The 22,751-nt window shown below is 41.3% G+C and overlaps 1 protein-coding gene and 1 long non-coding RNA gene across 22 annotated transcripts in view; both read left to right on the forward strand.

The window, feature by feature from the left end:
* LOC123859441 (uncharacterized) overlaps positions 1-22,751 on the forward strand; it is a 105,547-nt gene that overhangs the window by 51,524 nt on the left and 31,272 nt on the right. The gene's annotated exons all lie outside the window — the stretch shown is intronic.
* Positions 10,356-22,585, forward strand: LOC135364157 (uncharacterized). Its single transcript, XR_010410881.1, has 2 exons — positions 10,356-15,996; positions 16,173-22,585. It is a non-coding gene; the product is annotated as an uncharacterized LOC135364157 (long non-coding RNA).

Here is a 22,751-nt window from a genome sequence, read left to right on the forward strand (position 1 = left end):
AAAAATTGCAGGTAGTTGCTACTTTTTTCACTGATAATTGATAGCCTATTTAGCACCTACCCTCTGATTAGCCTGGAAGGGTAGTAGGTGGTCTGTGTGATGCACTTGGAATCCAGAAAGAAATTCTGAAACTGCGTTTAATGATTGAGAAGGGCAGTCTTATCCTTCCTCTTATGATTCCACCCCCCCACCCCCCACCCCCGATCTGTCTCTGATCTGAATTGGTCTTGCTGCACATGGTTAATACTGCTCTGCCCATTCTTCAGCGTGGACCATATCGGAACTCTCAGGACCAGAAACATTCCAGACATTCCTTAACACAACGTTCCTCAAAAGGTTGTCTTAGGATCCTGCGGGAAGGACTGCCTTCATGGTTCCCAAAGATGGCAGCACAGCCTTTCAGAAGCAGATGGGCCAACCCCGGGGCAACTGCCTCTCTGCTCTGAAAGACTTGCTTTACTGAACTGGAGTCCATCAAACTCAGCTTTGGAGGGGTAAATGAGGACACTGGGATTCTCAGTAAAGAAGAATCAGTCAGTGGGACCAAGTTTCTAGCAGCACAACGAAGCTACACATAGATTGTATATCTTGGTGTGAAGTGTGTTTTCTTTGGAAAGAGGAGTTTAAATGAAGTTTCCTATAGCAAAGTCTTGGCCCCCCAAAATCCAAGAGTCTCAGAGTTACTTTTAATGAATTCAAGAACCAGAAATTCTACACTGGAACTCTTATTAGCTGCCTTTCCTACAGAAATAATTACGGGACACACCATTTCCCTCTTCCCTGTTCATAATTTCCAACTCTGCCTCTCTCTCTGCCCTCCCTCCCCCTCTTCTCCTTAGGCTTCTCATATACTTCATTGGAAGCTGTCTAATTCTCTTTTTAGACCAGGACAAATTGATATCAAATGTTCCAGCGTTGAAGGTTTTTGTTTTTGTTTTTGTTTAGATTTCATTTATTTATTCATGAGAGACAGAGAGAGAGAGAAACAGAGGGAGAAACAGGCTCCCAAGGAGCAGGGAGCCCAATGCCGGCCTCGATCCCAGGACCCTGGGATCATGACCTGAGCCGAAGGCAGACGCTTAACCATCTGAGCCACCCAGGCGCCCCAGGGTTGAAGGTTTTTTAAGAATGAAAAGACAAAAACCAAAAAACGTCTTTCACCTATGACAGGGTCCCTTCACATTCTTTCTGGCTGATGGGCTATTCACAACCAACATCGTGGGTTCCATTTGCTTTCAATTCTCCTTACCCCCTTCGTCCCAACTCAGCCCCTCTGGGTTTCCACATTCCTTCATAAATACAGCCAAACCCATCTTTCTCAGAAACACAAAACCCTACTGCAACCTCTTACACGCAATTCTCCATGCAATATGAGTTCTTCAGTGTTATAGTCTGGGCTCACATATCTGGATCTGGGTGATCTGAGCAGTTTGTCCTCAGGCTCTATTCTCTCTCAGTGACCCACGAGATGCTGAACAAATTAGAGGTGCTCTATATTCAGCATGCGATTGACTGCCAGTGAGATATGACTCAGAGCCCAGAGGTGCGGCACAGACCGGGATGATTAAGAAGCTGAGGGATCATTTCACATTCCAAATGTATAGTATGATAGCTGGAGGAAATAGTATTAGCCTCGGGCTGAGCATTTTTCTCTCTTCATCTCTTCCCTCCATGCAGCTGTGGGCTGAGGTTCCCGGAAAATGTTGCTAAGATGAGAGTAAGGAGGGCAGTTCTTTTCCCTCTAGCGTGTAGAAGACTTCATTTCCATGTCCTTTGTTGCCATATTTGTTAATCACTTTCCTGGGTCATTTAACCAGAAGGCCTCCAGACTTTGGAATCTGTGGCAGAATTTCCTTTTTCTTAAGATTTTATTTATTTATTTGACAGAGAGAGAGAGACCACAAGCCGGGGGGGGTGGTGGCAGGCAGAGGGAGAGGGAGAAGCAGGCTCCCCGCTGAGCAGGGAGCCTGACGCGGGACTCGATCCCAGGACCCTGGGATCATGACCTGAGCCGAAGGCAGATGCTTAACCGATTGAGCCACCCAGGTGCCCCTGTGGCAGAATTTTCATCGGCCAGTTCTCAGACAGAGAAATGCACCTAGACAAATCCTGTAAGATGTCGTCATCTAAAAATACCCTTTAGTGGGTTATTGGGAGCAGGAAATGAAGCAGAGATAGCAAGTTCACACTGACTCTTTAAAGTCACTATGGAACGCTTACAAGGATCCCACAGATGACTAAAATTAGTTTATTCTGCACAGCGTTATCCACTGCTGACTCAAGATGGTGATACAAGCAGTGTTAAGCTGTGAGCTCACCAGGAAGCTCATTCCCTAAAATTATTCTCTGGCTGGGAAAGGCCCCTAGTTCAATCAGTGGTTGGAAGATGGGGCATTAATGGCACCTGTTTCGCCACCACTCAGAAGCTGTGTTTTCCGCTTGCCTCCAGTTCTGTTTCTTGCAGATGGAAGAGCCTCCCGATCTGCCTGTTGTCTCTCAGTGCTCAAGGGTATAGGGTGTGTGTGGGTGTGTGTGTGTGTGTGAGAGAGAGAATATCATTCTTTTGGTTGTATAATACAATAATTAGAAAACATGGAGGCTGGGGCACCTGGGTGGTTCAGTCGGTTAAGCAACTGCCTTCGGCTCAGGTCATGATCCCAGGGTTCTGGGATCGAGCCCCGCATTGGGCTCCCTGCTCAGTGGGGAGTCTGCTTCTCCTTCTCGCTCTGCTCCTCCCCGCCCAGGTTCTGCTCCTCCCTGCCCTGCTCACTTGTACTCTCTCTCACTCTCTCTCAAATAAATAAATAAATAAATCTTAAAAAAAAAAAAGGAAAGAAAGAAAAGAAAACATGGAGGCTAAGTGATCTGGTAAGGACCATTCAGCAATTCATGGACACTGAACACTAGGTGTCTATAATTTCGGTCCAATAATTTTCAAAGACTTTTAAACATACTGAGGCTTTGCCATTTCTCCTACAAGGAAAAATACAGGCCCTATGAGCTACCTTCATGTAGGTGGTCAGCTGATTAGAAACATGTTCAGGTACATGTAGGCAGAGAATATGCAGACACGTGTTGTTGCAATGGTTTTTCTGTTGGGAGAATAGGTTTTCTGTTTAAGGGCAAATTTGTTAGAATAAAGCTGCATCCACACTCTACTAAAAATTACTGTTTTGGTTGATCCACTTAAGAAGTTAGTTCAATAAAAAAAGTCATACAAATCAACTATTGAACTCAATTGGTTAATCAATCTTATAAAAAAAGTAGCTCCAGCATTTCTATATCAGCCCATATCCTGTTACGTTCTCTCTTCATGACTGATTTTATATTCCTTTTCATACAGATTTTTTATAATGTTCATTTCAGGACCCAAATAGATATTCTTTCGTGTATGCCAGAGTCATTTTGGTTCTAAATCATTCTGTTACTCTGTAGGTGCCCATTCTCTGCGACTGATAACTTTGCCCCATCTGTTTAAACCATTTTTTGGTTTATTAAGCATTGGGATTATTTCTTTGGTGACAAAGCCCTCAAACTATGCATCACTGATTTTCTATTTTTGAAGCCCTGGAATTTTCCTTGTTGGGACATTGAGTGCTTCATTTCTAATTAGGCTTTCCTTCTTACTCATATTTGGCTTTGCTTTATCAATAAATTACACAACCAATAATTGGGAACAGGATTTCAGAGCGTGCTGCAAACATGAATCCCAGTGGTTTGTGGGAAAGAAGGAGCATTCAGGGAGAAATGGGATTGGAACTGCGCTACAGGCCAAGAGGACGATCGGGCTTGATAATGTCATGGGAGGTGGTTAATTTTTGAAGAAACAGCTGGACCCTTGCTCAGGTTCGTAGTAGTTCTATCTTGTAGCCAGATGGAAATTTTTAGTAGAAACTATCCCTTGTGTTGGCTCTTTCCTTTAAAATAGCTTTTCTAGGGGCGCCTGGGTGGCTCAGTCAGTTAAGTGTCTGCCTTCGGCTCAGGTCATGATCCCAGGGTCCTGGGATCAAGCCCCGCATCAGGCTCCCATGCTCAGCAGGAAGCCTGCTTCTCCCTCTCCCACTCCCCCTGCTTGTGTTCCTGCTCTCGCTCTCTCTCCGCCAATTACATAAATAAATAAAATCTTTAAAAAATAATAATAAAATAGCCTTTCTACCAAGAAGCACCTTAGAAAAAGCCATGGGACCTGTTCCATTATAAAACCTGGGTTAAGCATAATGCTCCAGAAATATTTTCCAAGATCTGTTCTAAGGCTTCCACCTCCGTGAAGTTTTTTTCCTGATCCCCTCAGCTCAGAACCATGATTCCATCCTCTCACCTCCCAGGCACTCGGGGGTAATGCATGGAGCACAGAGCCTGGTGTAGAGAAAGCTTTGCACAGATGTTCGTTATCACAACCTCTGCTTCTTTCTAGCATGGATCACCTTCTGCAGGAGGGCCCAGGTCATCGTTCTATCCTAATCACCAGTGATCTGCACTTTCTGCAGACTTGCTAAGCATGTACTGAGTGAGTAGTAGATTTTCAGACCTACTCAGGTATCCTTGTCGGCCCAGGCCTGACATTCAGTGGACACTCAGTAAGTGTGGGGGATAATGAACGTTCAATGAATGGCGATAAACAAAAAATTCCATTGCAACTTTTGAAAGGCAGCCAAAGGTCAGTCCTTGTGTTCACAGGGTTAACTTTTCTAATCTCCGTTAGTGCCAAAGACATTAAACAACAGCAGCATTACTTCTGAGCCCAGTCCTATAAATGACATGCTGGTTATTAAAATAACCAGCAAACTGGCTTCATTGGCACATCCCACGTGTGGAGTAGAATAATTATGGCTAATACTTACTGGGCATTTGTTCTGTACCAAGCTCTGTTCTGAGCACTTTACGTACACTCACTTTTGTCCTGCTGCAAATTTTTGTAAAGACGAGTCAGCGAGGCACAATGGGGTGAAATCCCTTGCCCCAGGTCACGCTCTTGCCAAATAGGGACTCACAGCCAGAGCTGAGCCAGTTACAAAGTTAGGGTTTGATGGTGCCTATCGCCCTACTTTGTGCAAAATGTCAAAGTAAGTGCAAAGGCCAGAGTCAGTTCAGCCAACATGCCACTGCACAAAGATTTAAAGCTTCTCTCACATATATTTGAACTCTCAGCTGTCCTCTTTCTGGTAGGTGTCCCAGGTGGAGAGGGGGAGGAGGGCCCCAGAAGTGGCTGCTTGTGTTGTCGGCACAGAACATTTTTAGTTAGAGTCTCAGATCCCCTATCTTTGCAAATACCTGCCCTGCCCTATCAATGAGCACCGTCCTGCCTCATCTTCTCGCACGTTCCCTTGTGATCTCGTCTCTCCCAGCTCTTCCCCAGGCTGTGAATTTCCACTTCTCTGCCCTCCTTCAACAGTCTGGGCCCTTTAGGTCATTTGAGATGCAGCTTAGATGGCACTTCCAGCCCTTGCTGACTATCCCAGTCAGAGCCCCTGTAACTCTGAGTACCCCCACCCCGCAACCGGCCTGGCTTCTTATTCTATATTGTAATTGTGGGGTTAATTGTCTGCTGCGACACTGTGAGTTCATCAAGGGTGGGGACCGTGTCCTGTTCACTTGTATGCTGAGAGCCCAGCACAATTCTGGGCACACAGGTTGGCACACAAATGTTTGTTGAATGAACAAATAAATGAGTAAGTGAAAGTGTTCCCTTGCATGTCCATTCCACTCTTAAGTATCCCATAATCAACTATGGGGACCATGCATCTCCGCATTCAGGTGCCCAGGATTGGCTGGAAGGACACAGCCAAGAAAAACATGTTAGAGATATTATTTCTTTTTCCCTACATATCAGAGAAAAAGTATCCCACTGCCATCCAACCTAAGGCCATAGGAGTAAATAATCTCTGATGGGGGGTGGGGGGAAGATGCCTGAAAAATTTGTGGCTGGAAAAAAAATGTTGCAAACAGCATTTTATTTTTCCCCACTGTGGGCTTATTGTATAAATTATGTGTGAAACAAATATGTGATAGATTCAGTGGTAATTGCTTGTTCTCAAATGTTTGGTTAACCACGCCTCTTAATCCTATATACAGTAGCTTAGCACAGAATTAAATTCTGCCCTTTAGGCAGGATTAGCATTTGGAATTTCTTGTTTCTGTAGTTTAAATGTTTTTATCCCAATATTTGTACTTTTCCACTTAGAATAAATGCACTGAGTGTGTGTGGGAAGATATAAATAGCATGGAATTCTTATGATTCAACTCATCATCCTTATTGGTTTACAGTCGATCTTTATGGATACTAATTTTTTTAAATTACTCATCTGTAATTAGTTACAGGAACAGAGAAAGAATTGCTTCTAATGAATCTGGTGTCCTCTCTTTGCCAATAATCAAGGCCTTTAATGTTATAAAGGATAAAAATTTCTTTCAGCCTTTATTCTCAAAATGCAAAGACTTCATGGGACAGTGTTTTTGACATAATTAGGAAGAAAGGTTTTTCCCCTGCTGCCACAGATAGCAGGAATGGGGGAAAAATGTTGATCTAATTAATTGGGGGAACTCTTTACCCCATATCAGTGGTAGTATTAATTTTTTCATTCAACATCCATTAATGTTCACTGTGTGCCTATAATGAATGTACTAGAAGCTGCTATTTACTGACTATGTAAAAAAAAACTAGGGGCATCTGGGTGGCTCAGTTGGTTGAGCATCTGACTCTTGGTTTTGGCTCAGGTCATGATCTCAGGGTGGTGAGATTGGGCCCCAAGTCAGTCTCCATGCTCAATGGGGAGTCTGCTTGAGATTCTTTCTCTCCCCCCCTCCCCTTGTGCTCTTGTTCTCTCTCGCTCAAGTAAATAAAGCTTAAAAAAAAAAAAAAAACTAAGACGTGGTCCCTGTCTTCAAGGAGCTTAATAAATAATTGTAATCAAACAAGACAAGTCTTATATGAAAGTCTACACAAAGCCCAGCAAGGCTTTAGGAGAAGGATATGAACCAGCTGGGGAAGTCAAGACTATGGATTCATGCAGGAGAAAGCATCTGAGCTGAGACCTGCAGGAACAGGAGTCCGCCAGGCAACAGAGCCAGTGACTGAGCGATGGGGAAGGCATTCTAGACAAGGGCTAAGACAACTGCATCATTGGAATCTTTGGGGGTTTATTATCAGTAAGACATGGCCTGTGACCCAACTCACAACTCACAGAGACAACAGTGAGGCATTCCCACTGTGAGGCCAACTTTAAGCATGGCACGAATCTGTTCAAGTTGGCAGAGAGAGAGAGAGAGAGTATTCATTCTGGCCACAGTATGGTGGGCAGACTCTGGGGAAGCTGCCCCAGTATTTGGGCAAATGGAGGTGAGGCTACATCTGGAACAACAGTGGTGGGAATCAGGATGTGAGCGGTGATAATGAGGCGGGCAGGAGGACCTGGTGATTGACCAGATGGGCCATAGGGCGCCCTCTGTGCTGGAAGCCACAAATCTGGACTGACTCAAATTTTCTGTTAGTGGTCATAGCCATCTACAACCCCCCAACAGAAATTAGGGTGAGCCTTTCACTCAAATTAATTTGAAGGCAGAAAGGTGAATTTAGCCCAATATTAGAATATTTTGATAGCATTAAATGGGATATTTTCAAAATAGATTGTCCCTTTTCAGGGGGAGGATATTTGTCCATGTTAATCTATTCAATAATTATATCTAACCCTAGAGAGATAATTCTAACACTTCCAACAGAGAATGAAGGGAGGCTAACTCATGGTCTCCATCAGCATTCCCCTTTTCTTTTTCAAAGCAGTTCACAAATATCAGCTTCACACTTTACATTTTTACCATGGCTCCAGCAAATATAGGGAATATAGGGAAGACAGTAATTGTCACAGTCCATGTAAATCTGTGATGTTGAGTCAGTTTTGCTGGTGGCCTAAATCTTCTATTTAATTGTCTGTTGACATTTTTCTGTGCATATGTTCATGTAAATACCAGTATCTGTTTTCATGACTCTTCAGAACTTGGAGAAGGAAATTCTGCTCCAGCCACCTTAATCTACTACTCCTCCCTGCAGTCTGCTGACAAGGCCCCTTCTTTGTGACTCATCATAGTCCAGTTTCCTATTTGAATTGTTCCTTCTTAGAAATTTCTGGGGGCGCCTGGGTGGCTCAGTCGGTTAAGTATCTGACTCTTGGTTTCGGCTCAGGTCATGATCTCAGGGTCCTGAGATCAAGCCCTGCGTCAGCCCTTCCTGGGCATAGAGCCTGCTTAAGAGTCTCTCTCTCCCTCTCCCTTTGCCCCTCCCCCACACCACTCTTGTGCACATGCATGTTCTCTCACAAAAAGAAAAGAAAAGAAAAGAAATTTCTGAACCTCTCCTTCAGAATCTGTCTCAAAATTAAATCTCTCGGGGCGCCTGGGTGGCTCAGTTGTTAAGCGTCTGCCTTCGGCTCAGGTCATGATCCCAGGGTCCTGGGATCGAGCCCTGCATCGGGCTCTCTGCTCGGCAGGAAGCCTGCTTCTCCCTCTTCCATTCCCCCCTGCTTGTGTTCCCTCTCTCACTGTCTCTCTCTCTCTGTCAAAATAAATAAATAAAATCTTTTAAAAAAAAAATTAAATTTCTCTACAAAATGTAACCACTATTCCAATTCTTTGTTTCTTGACATTATGGACTGTATTAAATTTGTATACATGTTTTTGCTTAAGTCTTCTTAAATATTTTCATACGTATTGTGGGCATTTTCAAACCATATCATCCTTAACTGTTCCATTGTTCAATAGGTGTTAACCTTAACTGATGGACAGAAAGTGGAAATACATTTTCATCTGTCTGCCCTAATTTTATGTTTACCTCTAAAACTTTAGATTTTTTTTCTAGAACCCAAAATACATGTACCATCAGGACAGCATCCCTATTTTCTGACTTCTCCATGCATTCTTTTTTTTTTTTTTTTTTTGCATTTATTTATTTATTTATTTATTTGCCTCATTCAAGTTACCAAGGAGAACACAGAGTTAGGTAGCTTTGTTGTAGGGCTATGATAGGGATGCCATCTTTGAGCCATCACAGTGAGGGCTAGGAGTTTGGGCTATTCATGGCATGCTTGGAAGTTTGGTGGCTAGGGCCTCCCAGAAATCTCCCAGGGCTGAAGAGCCTTATTGTAATATTTTCTCCATGCATTCTTTAAAAAACTTTTAAACATTTTATATACACAGAAAAGTACAGACTGTAACAAGCCAGAACCTTAAAAGGCAAATACCCTGGGGTGCCTAGCTGGCTCAGTCAGTGGAGTGTGCAACTCTTGATCTTGAGGTTGTAAATTCAAGCACCATGCTGGGCATAGAGATTACTTTAAAAAAAAGGCTACATAACAGTGGTGGTGACAGCTAACATTTGCTGAGTGATTTCTATGTGCCAAGAGTCTGTCTCATCTGTAGTTTACAAGAACCATGGGTGGAAGAAACTCCATTTTGGAGATGAGGAATCTGAGGCTTAGAGAGAAGTGATAGGTAAAATAATGGCCCCCAAAGATGTCTAAATCCCTGGAACCAAAAATGTATTACCTTACATGGCAAAATGGACTTACTCCTAACGTGGGACTTGAACTCATGACCCTGAGATCAAGAGTCATATGCTCTACTGACTGAGCCAGCTGGGTACCCCAATTTTCTCATATCTATATTTTCAAACACTTTAGTTAGAATTTCTGTAGGAAGACTTCCTAAATGTGAAATTATTGGGTCAAAAGATAATCATATTAAATATTTTTATAAATTCTGCCTAATTGCCTTGCAGAATGTTCCCAGTGCAGCTCTTAAACAAGAACTGAAATTAGCGGGAAAAGAGTGAACAAAAAATATGAAAGGATCTGGCTCATCAGTGACCATTTCAGCAAAGCAAAGAACTGAAGTGACCACATAACTGAAAGTGTCTTTCTCCTTTATTTTGAGCAGAGAACCTATAGATATCTCTTCCAAAAGAGTCCCTCTGGCTCTTTCTTCTTTGTGTGCATTGTGGATAAATTCATTTTGTGCTTTTATTTCTGGGTCTTGCTTTGGCCTTTGAGGCAATAAAGTCTGACAAAAATAAATAGCCTTTTTAGTAGGTATCTCTTGGGCTACTGATCTATTTTAAAATGCTCTATTACTTCAACTGAGACTAGATTTTTCCCTTGTGCATAATTAGATACTTGAAAATAGTAATAGCGTTTCATTAATTTTTGACTGATAGGCTTCCCAGCAGGGTCCTGGAACCCAACTTTTGGGAAAAAATTACTGATTAAAGAAAATTAACACAGCAACCTGTTCAAGTGTGTGGGCCGTGTGACTAGCTGGTGTTTTATGGGAATCACCGCAGCAGGACCCATCAGGATTTAAAGGTCAGTTCCTCGTGTGACTCTACATGAGAACAAAGCTCTTCACATTGTTCACATTAAGAGATCCTGGGCTCTGAAAAACAAGAAGACTTTCTCACTAAAGATGACTTTTACTTTCTTTGGGCATCTTAATTCCATTCTTTGATCTGGAAAGTGGGCTCTGTCACTCTTGGCTTGTACCAATGCTTTTGTTGAGCTTACAGACGTGATAGCACCTTTTCTTTTTTTCCCAGGCTTTTTCTTTTGTCTCAGAACTCTGCTGCCTTGGAGATTTTGGTTTTCTCCTTAGGCTGTGATTTTTTATCTTCAAAGTTGTGAAACTTGACTCAATTGTTGATGCTTGTTTTTTGCCCTGGTGCTCCACTGCTCGATCCCAAGGCATTGTAATAAACATCCTCTTGGCCGTGAAATGGAAACTTGTCTAACAATGATGTTCGTTTGTTTACTTATTTATTTTGGCTTCATTTTTGCCTAGGAAACCAGAATGGAAATTTTGAATTCTGATAGATGTTAGGGAATTCTAATGAATAATAGCATCTCTTATGAACACTTACCATGTGCCTAACACTACCGATTTTTTGGTAAATGGGTTCAAGTCCTCGAGGGCCATTCTGTGAGGTAGGTGCTATTATTATCCCCATTCCACTATTGAGGAAATTGAGGCTTTAAGCAGTTAGACAACCTGCTCAAAGCTATAGAGTAGTGAATGATAAAGCTGAGGTTCAAACACAGGCTTGTTTGACCAGTCTGGATTCTTAACCACTATCCAGAATGTTCTTTGGCATTTCAAATCATTCATAAGCAATACTTCCAAGAATGTTTTAAAACAGAAAAAATTAGGGCGCCTGGGTGGCTCAGTTGGTTAAGCGACTGCCTTCAGCTCAGGTCATGATCCCGGAGTCCCTGGATCGAGTCCCGCATCGGGCTCCCTGCTCGGCAGGGAGTCTCCTTCTCCCTCTGACCCTCCCCCCTCTCATGTGCTCTCTCTCATTCTCTCTCACACAAATAAATAAATAAAATCTTAAAAAAAAAAAAAAAAAAAACAGAAAAAATTAAACCAGAGTAAAGAGCTACTTACTTTGTGGTGAAGTAAAAAGAACACTGGGATAGGAGTCAAAAAGCTGTGTCCTTACTAGCTGAGCTGGTCCCCAGGCAAGTCATCAAGTCAGTCACCAGCTCCTCCTTTCACCTTTGTTTTTCCCATCTGTGAAAGTGCCAATCTTCCAGCATTCTTAAAAAAACAAACAAACAAACAAACAAAGCAAACCTTGACTTCCTCTTTACTTTTCCCTATTCTAAGATAGATGAAACCTGCCACTCCCATATCATTTGTGAGAGTTAAGGCTGGTATCAGATGAGTCAGTTGGCACAGAGCTACTTGTCCTGAAAGAGAAGGAAAAAGCAATGATTAAATGCCACCCCCCCACTCTGGCAGAGAGTGAAGCTAAGCATAATGACTCAAGTTCAAAGCCTAGAAAATCTTGGCAGAAACAGGGTGGATATATTCTTCTGTCTCCAATTTTCTCTGTATATTCATCGTTGACCATAGAAATGTGGATGAATGTGTGGTTCATCATGTAATTATCATCTCAAACTTGCTCAAGCTGTTGTGGAGTAATAATGCTACCAAACTGTCCTTGGCCAGTCAGAAATGAGACCTAGCCATAGAGAAGACTTGCTAACTTTCTCAAGCATGTATCTTTATTCTATCACATAGCTTTTTTCTGTCCTATATGTTCTGGACTGAATTGTGTCCTCTTAAAATTAATATTTTGATGTCCTAATCCCCAGTACCTCAGAATGTGACTATATTGGGAAATAGGGCCTTTAAAGAGGTAATTAAAGTAAAATGAGGTCATATGGGCTCTACTCCAATGTGACCAGTGTCCTCATAAGAAGAGATTAGGACACACAAACACAGATGAAAGAATGAACAACCATGCAACCATGTGAGGGTACAGGGAGAAAGTGGCCATCAGCAAGCCAAGGAGAGAGGACTCAGAAGAAAACAAACCTGTTAACACCTTGCTCTTGGACTACTAGCCTCCAGACCGTGAGAAAATAAATTTCTGTTGTTTAAGCACCCAATCTCAATCTCCGGTATTTTGTTATGGCAGCCCTAGCAAACTAATATAGCATATTTTAAATCTAGGGTTGTTTTAAAGTTTCTCCTTTACGTCTCAGAATTTCCTTACCTTTATACATTTCTTTTCTCCTCTGCTTGAGCTTGACTTTATTGCCCCAATAAGTTGTACTTAGGTATCAAGCTTCATCCATTTCACAGATGCTTGAAGAATACCCAGTGTTAGATTAATATTGACTGATACTTTGTGTTTTGGGGTTATTTTTTAAAGATTTATTTATTTATTTGAGAGAGGGTGCACTCAAGTAGGGGAGGGGCAGAGGGAGAGGAGAGAGAGAATCCCAACCAGACTCTGCGTTGAGTGTGGATCCCAACACGGGGCTTGATCCCACAACCCATGAGCTCATGACCTGAGCTGAAACCACGAGTCAGACGCTTAACCGACTGAGCCATCCAGGTGCCCCTTGACCAATACTTTGAATATAGCTTAAATTTCTACACCTATGTAAAATCCTTATCACTGACTTACCTGTGTGTATCAGTTCTTAAATAGATTATTTAATTTTACAACTAGTATAATAAAACACTGAACTATATACAACTGATTTCTCATCCCTCACCCATACCCCCGGAATTTTTCTATTTTTTCTTACTTCCTATCTTGATAATATGGCAGCAGCAGTGCCATCCATCCAGACTCAGATTCTCAGTCTAAGAATTTAGGGAGTCCTTCTTGTTTCTTTTTCTTGCCTCACACATCCAACTCCTTATCCACTTCTGTTCATTTGTACTTTAAAACATCTAATAGGAAAATGCTTGTAATATTATAGTTTAAATTTGAACTTAAAATTTTATATTTCAAAAACTATAAAAATATAGTTTAATATTTGAATTTAAAATTTGAATTTAAAATATCAATATGGACTTATGAATTAAAGATACATATGTATGTGTATCTATCTATCCATCCTAGCTCTGTCTACTAAAAGAATATAGAAGCAATGACATCCCTTGAGCAATAAACACATCTAGAATCCACATTTTGGTTTCTACTCATCATTACATACTAAAAAAAATAATGATCTTTGGAGAAATAGCTGATTCTAATTGTTCAGCAGGGAAATTACAAGGTGGAGCTTAGGTTATCTTGTTAGGCCTAAAACCAGGAAGTGCTCAGTGATTTATAGGGGCATGTTAAAAGGACCCAAGAGCTAGTTTTCAAGGGCTTCCACTAGACAGATTTGGACAATTTGAAGCAAATTGATTGCAAAATGTTTAATATTTAAAAATCTATGAGTCTGAGTCTGTGGTGATACCCAAAAAAAGTAATGGAAAGAAGAAACAAAATCATTTGCATCATTAAAGGTAACAAATTCTTACTCTGAAATTGATAGTAAAAGGGAAAGAACTAAATATTTACCTGGCCTTCTTAGTAAGAACTTTATATCATCCTAGTTGATGAGGGAAAACTCATATTTAGAAAACAAGGCCAAAGAAGGAGTGATGGTATTTGAAAGTCACTATTTTGCAACCCCCAATGAAATAATTGATTCAAGCAAGATCATCACTGGTGAGAGAGTATTGCAGAACAGGATATTCACACAGTGACAAAGTGTCATCACACGGGTGATTTACCGGTTGCAAAGGAACAATCTGGTAGTCACTACTTTGACTATACCAATTATATGGGATAACCTTGAATTGTGTCCTTCTGACATGATGTGGATGAAATTCACAAAATCATTTATGAACTATCCTTGCCAAAAGTGTTAAATTGAATCTAATTAAGCCTTTAGACCTAACCTTAAATATATAGGAATTACAGGGAATCACAGAACAACCAAATTACAGGGAAACCCACAGAGGAATCCCTAACGTGAGATATTCTATAAGACAACTCTTTTGGATTCTTCCAAAAGTCATTATCATCAGAGGAAAAAGAGTAGGAAGAACTATTCTAGATTAAAAGAGACTAAGGAGGGCGCCTGGGTGGCTCAATTGGTTAAGCGACTGCCTTCGGCTCAGGTCATGATCCTGGAGTTCCTGGATCGAGTCCCGCATCGGGCTCCCTGCTCGGCAGGGAGCCTGCTTCTCCCTCTGACCCTCTCCCCTCTCATGTGCTCTCTGTCTCTCTCATTCTCTCTGTCTCAGATAAATAAATAAAATCTTAAAAAAATAAAAAATAAAAAATAAAATAAAAGAGACTAAGGAGACATAACAACAAAATACAATATATGAATCTTGATTCACCTGTGGCTTGGTAAAAACAGCTAAACATTTTGGGGACAACTGGAGAAAATTTCTATATGAGCTATATGTTAAAGGACATATTATGTGGTATTAAGAAACTAATATTAATTTTCTTAGATGTGATAATGACATTGTGGTGATATATAAGAAAATTCTTATTTTTAGGAGATGCATATTTGAGTGTTAATATTTAGGTGTGAAGTGTCACGACATCTACAACTTTCTTTCAAAATACACACACATGTATATGTGTGCATGTATAAAAATAAAGCAAATATGTCAAAATGATAACAGTTGTTGAGTTGAGGTTGAATCTGGGTAGAGGTTGGTATTTACTGTGCTATTCTTTCAATTTTTGTAGATGTTTAAACATTTTTATTTCAATAATTTGAGGGGTGCCTGGGTGGCTCAGTCAGTTAAGCGTCTGACTCTTGGTTTCAGCTCAGGTCATGATCTCAGGGTAGTGAGATCAAGCCCCGTGTCAGACTCCGCGCTGAGCATGGACCCTGCTTAGGATTCTTTCTCTCTCTCTCTCCCTCTGCCCCTCCCCCGCAGCCCCCCCCCCCCCACTTATGTGTGCTCTCTTTCTCTCTCTTAAAGAAAAACCAACAAAACCAATTTAGGAACATTTTTATGTCTCTACTCCTTTTATGCCTCTGCCCCTTGCCTCCATCCTCATCACCACTCTTCTACTACAAGTCCTTATCTCTTTCCTGAACTATTGTGGTGGCTTCCTAAGTAGTTTCCATATTCAGTCTAAATGCCCCCCAAGCCCCTGCCAAAGGCAACCTCCTAAAAATCAGCTCTTACCATTTTCCTACCCTGCTTTACCCTCCCCCTCACCCACATGGTAAAATCTGAAAACGCTTGGCAAGCAAGGCTCCAAACTTGTCACACCACATTCTCATTCAAAGCTTTCTCCTGTCACCTTATCACCTGTTCTCTGCCAGGGTTCACAACTGCAAATGCTCATGGGGAGGGCTGGGAATAAAACAATAGAGGGTGTGGGGTCTGGGATGGGCTGGGGAGAAGGATCTCCCTCTAAAGGGGTGTAGCTATTACTCAAGATCAGTTGAATGTGGGCCCAGTGTTGCTAAATCTTTGCATTTCCCTTTTTTTTTTTTTTAAGATTTTATTTATTTGAGAGAGAGAGAATGAGCAGGGGGAGTAACAGAGGGGCAGAGAGAAGCAGACTCCCCACTGGGCAGGGAGCCCGATGCGGGACTCAATCCCAGGACCCTGAGATCATGACGTTAGCCGAAGGCAGACCCTCAACCAAATGAGCCACCCACATGCCCCTATATCTTTGCATTTCCAGTAAGTCAAAAATAAAGGTTTGTATACAAATTCTCCCCATTTTAAACACTGACAAGTAATTCTAAAAAAAAAAAACCACTCTGCAGACTGCAAAAAAAAATTGTGGGCTGAAATGTGTGACTCCTCCATGACTGAATGCTTGTTTTTTCATACTGACCTTTGTGTCATTCTTCCAGTATTCCAGAACTTGCTCCATCCCTTTCTCTCGAAATCCTGTGAATCGTCCAAAACCCAGCAAGCAAGGCCCTTCACCTTCCCTCATCCCCCCGTGCAGAGCCAGCGCCCCCTCTGTAGAGTGCCTGACCATTTGTATGAGCCTCCATTCTAGGACCTGTAATGGAATTACATATTTGGTCGTCTGTCTTCTCCCGCTGGGTTCTGAACTCCCATGATAAAGAGCCACATTTTACTTATTGTCTCCCCAGTGCTGCTCATGGAGTCTGATGTATTTCAGCATTTGATGAGCATCTGTTGACTGAGTTGCAGCCTGTTAAAAGTAATGCTGCAGAAGAATTTAGGACATGGCTTCTATGGCACCCCGTTGGAATTGTACTTAAGAATGTCTATGAGTCGGGGCGCCTGGGTGGGTCCCTCAGTCAAGAGTCTGCCTTCAGCTCAGGTCATGATTCAGGGGTCCTGGGATCAAGCCCCGCATCGGGCTTCCTGCTCAGTCGGGAGCCTGCTTCTCCCTCGCTCTGCCTGCCGCTCCGCCTGCTTGTGCTCTCTCTCCCTCTGTCAAATAAATAAATAAAATACTAAAAAAAAAGACTGTCTATGATATCAATAAAAGAAAAATTATTATTATATTCCAAGTAAGGTTGTCTTCTGGGATCATTTGTCTATTGTAGGAAGTCAAGTAAATATGTTTAGTTTTTAAGAAATAATTCTGAAAAACAGGATTCTTTCTGACCTTTTAACCCAAGAGAATGATAGTTGGGTTTTGTTTCAAGGATTGCCTTTCTAGGGCAACAATGGCCAGGATCAGGCCAATGATCTAGGCAGCTTTGGTAACCTACAAATAATCTAAACCTGCTTGAATTCTTATAAACAGAACTGAGTGGCAGGGTGTGTGCTGAATCAAGTCACCTCCTCTCCTTGGGATATCAATTTTTATCAGTGCCCTACACACCTAATTCTCTCCTTTTTGTCTGTTTCATGCCTTTCTTTCCTGCAATGCTTTCTTTTATTTAGCATTCCTTTCAAAATCTAGCCGAAAACTTAACTTCTTCCAAGGAGTCTCTGATAAATGCCACTGGTCTTGATTCTTCCTTTATTTTATATAGTGCATTTATTCTTTATGTTGGGTATGGCCTATTCCAGTGTAGGCTATATAATTAGAATAATTATACTATTAAGAATAAGATAGTAATAGTCATTTGAAGGCCATTGTTAAAGGTAACAGCTTCCCAGACTCCTCCCTGGAGATTCTGATTTGGTGGGCCTGGCATGAAGTGGGGGATGGGTACAGGTATTGTATCTGTAAAAACAGCCACAGATAATTCTTGTTATCAGGCAACTTTGGAAAACATTAGCCTCATCTTTATAAGCTTGGATCTGGGGTCAGACTGATTAGGATTTTAGGCAGGGCTCTAATTCTTGTAGCTCTGTGTAACATTAGGCAAGTTACCGTGTCCAATAGCCATGCTTTTTAATCCAGAAAATGGGGATGATAATCACTATTATAGTCCTATTCTGGAGGAATCAAATGATTCATGTAGACATTAGCACAGTGCCTGGAACATTCTAAGTGCTCAGTAAATGTTGACAATTATGGTTATATTTGCTTGGTTGTGTAAGTATGATTCGAGGTTTGGATGATGATTTCTTTGGTTCTTCTGTAACACTGTGGTGATTTAGGGTAGGGTGACCCGGAAGATTTTACTCTAGCCAGAGATTATTGTCAAGAGCCTACTAACCTCTGCCAATTTTTTATTGCCCCAACAAGGCATCATCCTTTGTTCTCTTTTAATTTTATGTGTCAGCTCCATTAAATTATAGAAAGGTCTTTGAGGCCATTGACCTTGTCATCTACTTTTGTCACATAGTAGATCCAGTATCCTGCATGATGGGCTATCAGCAGAGAGCACTATCTAATAGAATACACATTTATTTCATGGCATTATAGAACCATCATTTCTTACTTAGGTTATGATAGCTCCTAGCGTGTCTTGGGCTCTTCTATTCCTGCTACCTTCCAATCAGTCCTCACACAGCACCAAAATGATCTTTTCTCAATGTGATCACAGAATGTCATTCCCTTTTGAAATTTCCCAGCATTTCCCACTGTATTTAGAATAAAATACAAACTCCTTACCATAGCTTTGAAAGTGCTACCTGACCTGGGCTGGATTGTCTGTCTGACCTCATTTCCTGTCATTCACTATGTAAGTCATTACATTCCTATAAATTTGCTGTCCCCTGCCTGGACTGTCTTTTCCCTAGATCTTCATGTCATTCAGCCCAGATGTCACTTTCTCAGAGACCTTCCTTCACCTCCGTATCCAATATTTTTTCCTCTCATTAGTTTCTGTCCATTTATCCTGCTTTATTTTCTCCAGATTATTTCCACTATCTGATATTGTATTTATTAGTAACTGGTATTATTTGTTTATTCTAAACTCCATGAGATCGGGTATCTTGTCTATCTTATATTCTTAGCACTGGGAACAGAACCTGGTACATTTCATGTTCTTGGTAGATATTTGTCAAATCGATTGATGAAATTTACAGACAGACTAATGAACATCTATAGAGTTCAGTAGATTTCAACTTTTTGCAACAGAGGACTCTTTTTTTTTTTTTTTAAGATTTTATTTGTTTGACAGAGAGAGACACAGCGAGAGAGGGAACACAAGCAGGGAGAATGGGAGAGGGAGAAGCAGGCCTCCCACGGAGCAGGGAGCCCGATGCGGAGCTCGATCCCAGGACCCTGGGATCATGACCTGAGCCAAAGGCAGACGCTCAATGACTGAGCCACCCAGGCGCCCCACAACAGAGGACTCTTATCAAAACATAATATTTGGCTTTAAATCATTCATTTGTGTGTTTGTTTAGTTTTTTTTTGCTTATCGCTTGACAAGCAAATAGGATTCTGTACACATAACAAGTTCTTAGCAAATACTTAGCAATTTAGTGAATCTTTGTTCAACAAGAGCTACCACCAGGGGGAAATCCATCCTCTGACCAGTAGCTGTAGATGGTAAGAAAATCTGGCTGGAGGAGAAACAGACCCGAGCTCAGGGGACAAGGGCAGGCAGGGGGCAGCTCCTTGCGGGCTTCTCCACAGCTATGCAGAGAGAGGCAGTAGGAAGCAGGAGAAGCAGGGCCATCATTTGGAGCATGCGGAGGAGAAGCAGCAAGACATGCTGCCAGCCTGGGCTGTGGTGAAAAGCTGCCTGGCCTGGAGCAGCCCTGGGCCAGCGGCTGCAGCACTGAACACAAGATGGCAGTGGGTGCGGTGGGAGCAATGGTGGTACCCAAAGAACAACATCTCAGAGAGGTACCGACGTGTAAAGCCGCCTCCCGCCGGGGCTAAGCCATGAGGGCTCGGGAAGGAGGCAATGAATGAGTGCAGTGACAAGCAAGTGGCAGTGAAGAGGGCATTTGACTCCTCACTCTCTCCCAGGTGACAGGAAGGGATTCGGGGACATGGGATTCCAGCAGTTGAGCATGTGCGATCTTGGACAGAACTAGTGGTTTTGTTGTTATTTGGGTTTTATTTATTGATCTTTCAGTATCATCTTCAGGGATTAAACATAACTAGAGATGACAGAGATGTTGGAAATAACAAGCAAGGACTTTAACACAGTTCTTATAAATGTGTTTGAGGATTTATAAGAAAATAAAGGCTCACATGAGTAGAGGAGAGGACTCACTTGAGAACTGGAAACAATGAAAGAAACCCAATTAGAAATTCTAGAACTGAAAAATAAAATATCTGAAATGAAAAAAAAAAAATCCCTAGATGGGCTTAACAGTAAATTGCATTCTACAGAAGAAAAAAAATAGTGAACTCGAAGATAGGGTAACGTAAACTATGCAAACTGAAGCACACACAGAGAAAAAGGGCTAGAAAAAAATGAACAGAGTCTCATTGACTTGTAGGGGAGTATGAAGTAGCCTGACATTTGTGAACTGGAGTTCCAGAAGAAGAGGAGAGGGTGACTGGGATAAATAAATAAATAAATAAATAAATAAATAAATAAATAAATAAATAAATAAATGTTGGGTTTTTTTTTTTCCAAGAAAAATAGCTGGAATAAAATCCAAATTTGATGAAAATTGTTAACCCATGAGTTTTATAAGCTCAACGAACTACAAGCAGGATAAAAATGAAGAAAACCACTTTCAGGTACATCATAGTCAAATATCTGAAAACCAAGGGCTGAAGAGAAACATCTTAATAGCAGCCAGAGGGAAAAACCTCATTCTGCACAAGACCTTATGGGAGCAATCATCTGACTTCTCTGCAAGCCAAAAGACAACGCAATAACATCTTTAAAGTGCTGAAAGAAATAAAACCTGTTAACCTGGAATTAGAAAACTAGTGAAAAGATCCTTCAAAGATGAAGGGAATAAGAAGGATGAGAGCAAGGGCAAGGACGAAAGAGAGAAAGAATGAAAAAGAAAACATTGCCAAATAAACAAAAGCTGAGAGAATTTGTCGATAGTAGACATGTACTTTAAGACATGTTAAAGTCTTCAGGGGTGAAGGAAGTGATACCAGATGGGAACTCAGATCAACATGAAAAATGAAGAGTACGGAAATGGTAGATCTGTGGATCAATAGAAATTTGTTTTTCCTTGCTTGTTATTGAATGAGTGTCACTCTTAATTATGGAGTTAAGTTCTCAGTGGACATTGCAGTTTTCTGGGAATCAGGGAATCTGGGGCCTGGTCCATTTCTGTGACCTTAAATAAGTGCTTTTAATCTCTTACCTTGGTTGGATCATGGGCCAAGTAGAATTCTAATACTTGATATTTTTCTCTTTTTGGTAAGCATTTAATAAATGTTTCCTTTTATCACTGCCAAACACCTCACAAGGGCTATCTACCCATTGCGTCTCAAATTTAGTGTGCATCATATGAATCACCTGGAAAGTATGTGAAGTCCTTTTCAGCCCCTACCTGCTGGGTTGGGTGAAGCAATCCTTCAGGAAAGTCACCTTTGCTGTCCCACTGGCTATTTCCTCAGAGTTTCGTCAAAATTCACACTAGAAAAAGAGGAGAGCAGGATGCTTCCAGGAGAGGATGAATACTGGCCAGGTCATGAGGAGGATAAACCCCTTTAAGTCTGTATTTTAAAATCTCATTAAGCTTCACTTTTTATGAAGTAATAATTTGAAGAGATAGATTTCTTTTTAGAAAGCAAGTTGTGAGGCACTTGGTGGTTAGTTCACCCAGGAGGATGTTGAAAATTATATTTGAATTGTCAGTAATTCCAGAGCGAAATGCAGATACTAAAGAGTGAGTCTGTAATTGAAATCCCTAGGCAAAGAAAGACCTTTGCTTCCTCCCAAGGTCATCTGGTATTGGAGTAAGGAGGTTTGAAGAAAATGTGTCATTGATGATTTAATAATATTTGACATGAGAGATTGCACTTCTGTAATTTTAATTTTTTTACATAGAAAACGGAAACTGCCTTAAATCTGCTGGTGACATATTTGGGTTAAAATTGCTGTGAACAACATTCCATACACTTCCTAATTCCCTCAACATCCCCGTTAAAATATATGTTTGCATTGTACTTTAAATTTATATTTCCTTTGGACATTCTCATGTTTTGTAAGAATAGAAAGCTTGTTGGAGGCTTCTCTATGATGGGAATAGAAACCCTGTTAATATCTGAATCATGCTGAGCATAAAAAAGAAAATTGGGGCCATCTTCACACTCAGTACCCTTTCCTGGCATAGAATGCTGGCATAGAATGACAGAGTATTGATATAAAAAGGACTGCTTTTTTTTTTTTATTATTCAAAGTGTTCCTAAGTACCCTAGTCCTTCATCTTTGGAAATATTGTGGCTTTCAGGGTCACTGGCTGTGTGTCATATCCCCATAGAGAGCACACCTCATAAACTGGATATTCTTTGCATTCTCGGTGTTGTTCATGGCTGTCTTACCTCATGAGCTGTATGACACCTTTCATTTTAAAAAGGCCCTCATGTTTGTGATGACGGTGTATCAAGTTATTGGGTCTGTAGCTGGGCTTGCTGCCGTCCACCGGCTTGAGCTCGCATGAAAGTGGACACAGTTGTCAGTGTCATGATTCAGGTTAAACAAAATTTAAAAACCGGTGGTATCCAAAAAACATCTGGTAGTAGAATTATTTTGCTTGTTTGTTTTGAACTAATGAAGCAGAAATACATGCTGTGAATAATGACCGTGAATAGGGCGCCTGGGTGGCTCAGTTGGTTGAGCAACTGCCTTCAGCTCAGGTCATGATCCTGGAGTCCCTGGATCGAGTCCCGCATCGGGCTCCCTGCTCGGCAGGGAGTCTGCTTCTCCCTCTGACCCTCCCCCTCTCATGCTCTCTCTCTCTCTCTCATTCTCGCTCTCAAATAAATAAAATCTTTAAAAAAAAATAATAATGACCATGAATAGCCTCGGTTTTTCTGTGAGGAGTGTCCTCAATGTTAGCACCTGCAAGAAGACAGCATGTGTCATATTTGTTTTATAATATTAGTGTTTGTACAGAATGATAGCAGGGAGACAAACTGCGTTCTCTTCCTTGCTGGTTATTATTGGTTGATGATA

Source organism: Mirounga angustirostris, unplaced genomic scaffold (assembly GCF_029215605.1).
Source record: "Mirounga angustirostris isolate CCGP_5_RB_7025 unplaced genomic scaffold, mMirAng1.0.hap1 SCAF_4, whole genome shotgun sequence".
Taxonomy (NCBI): Eukaryota; Metazoa; Chordata; class Mammalia; order Carnivora; family Phocidae; genus Mirounga; species Mirounga angustirostris.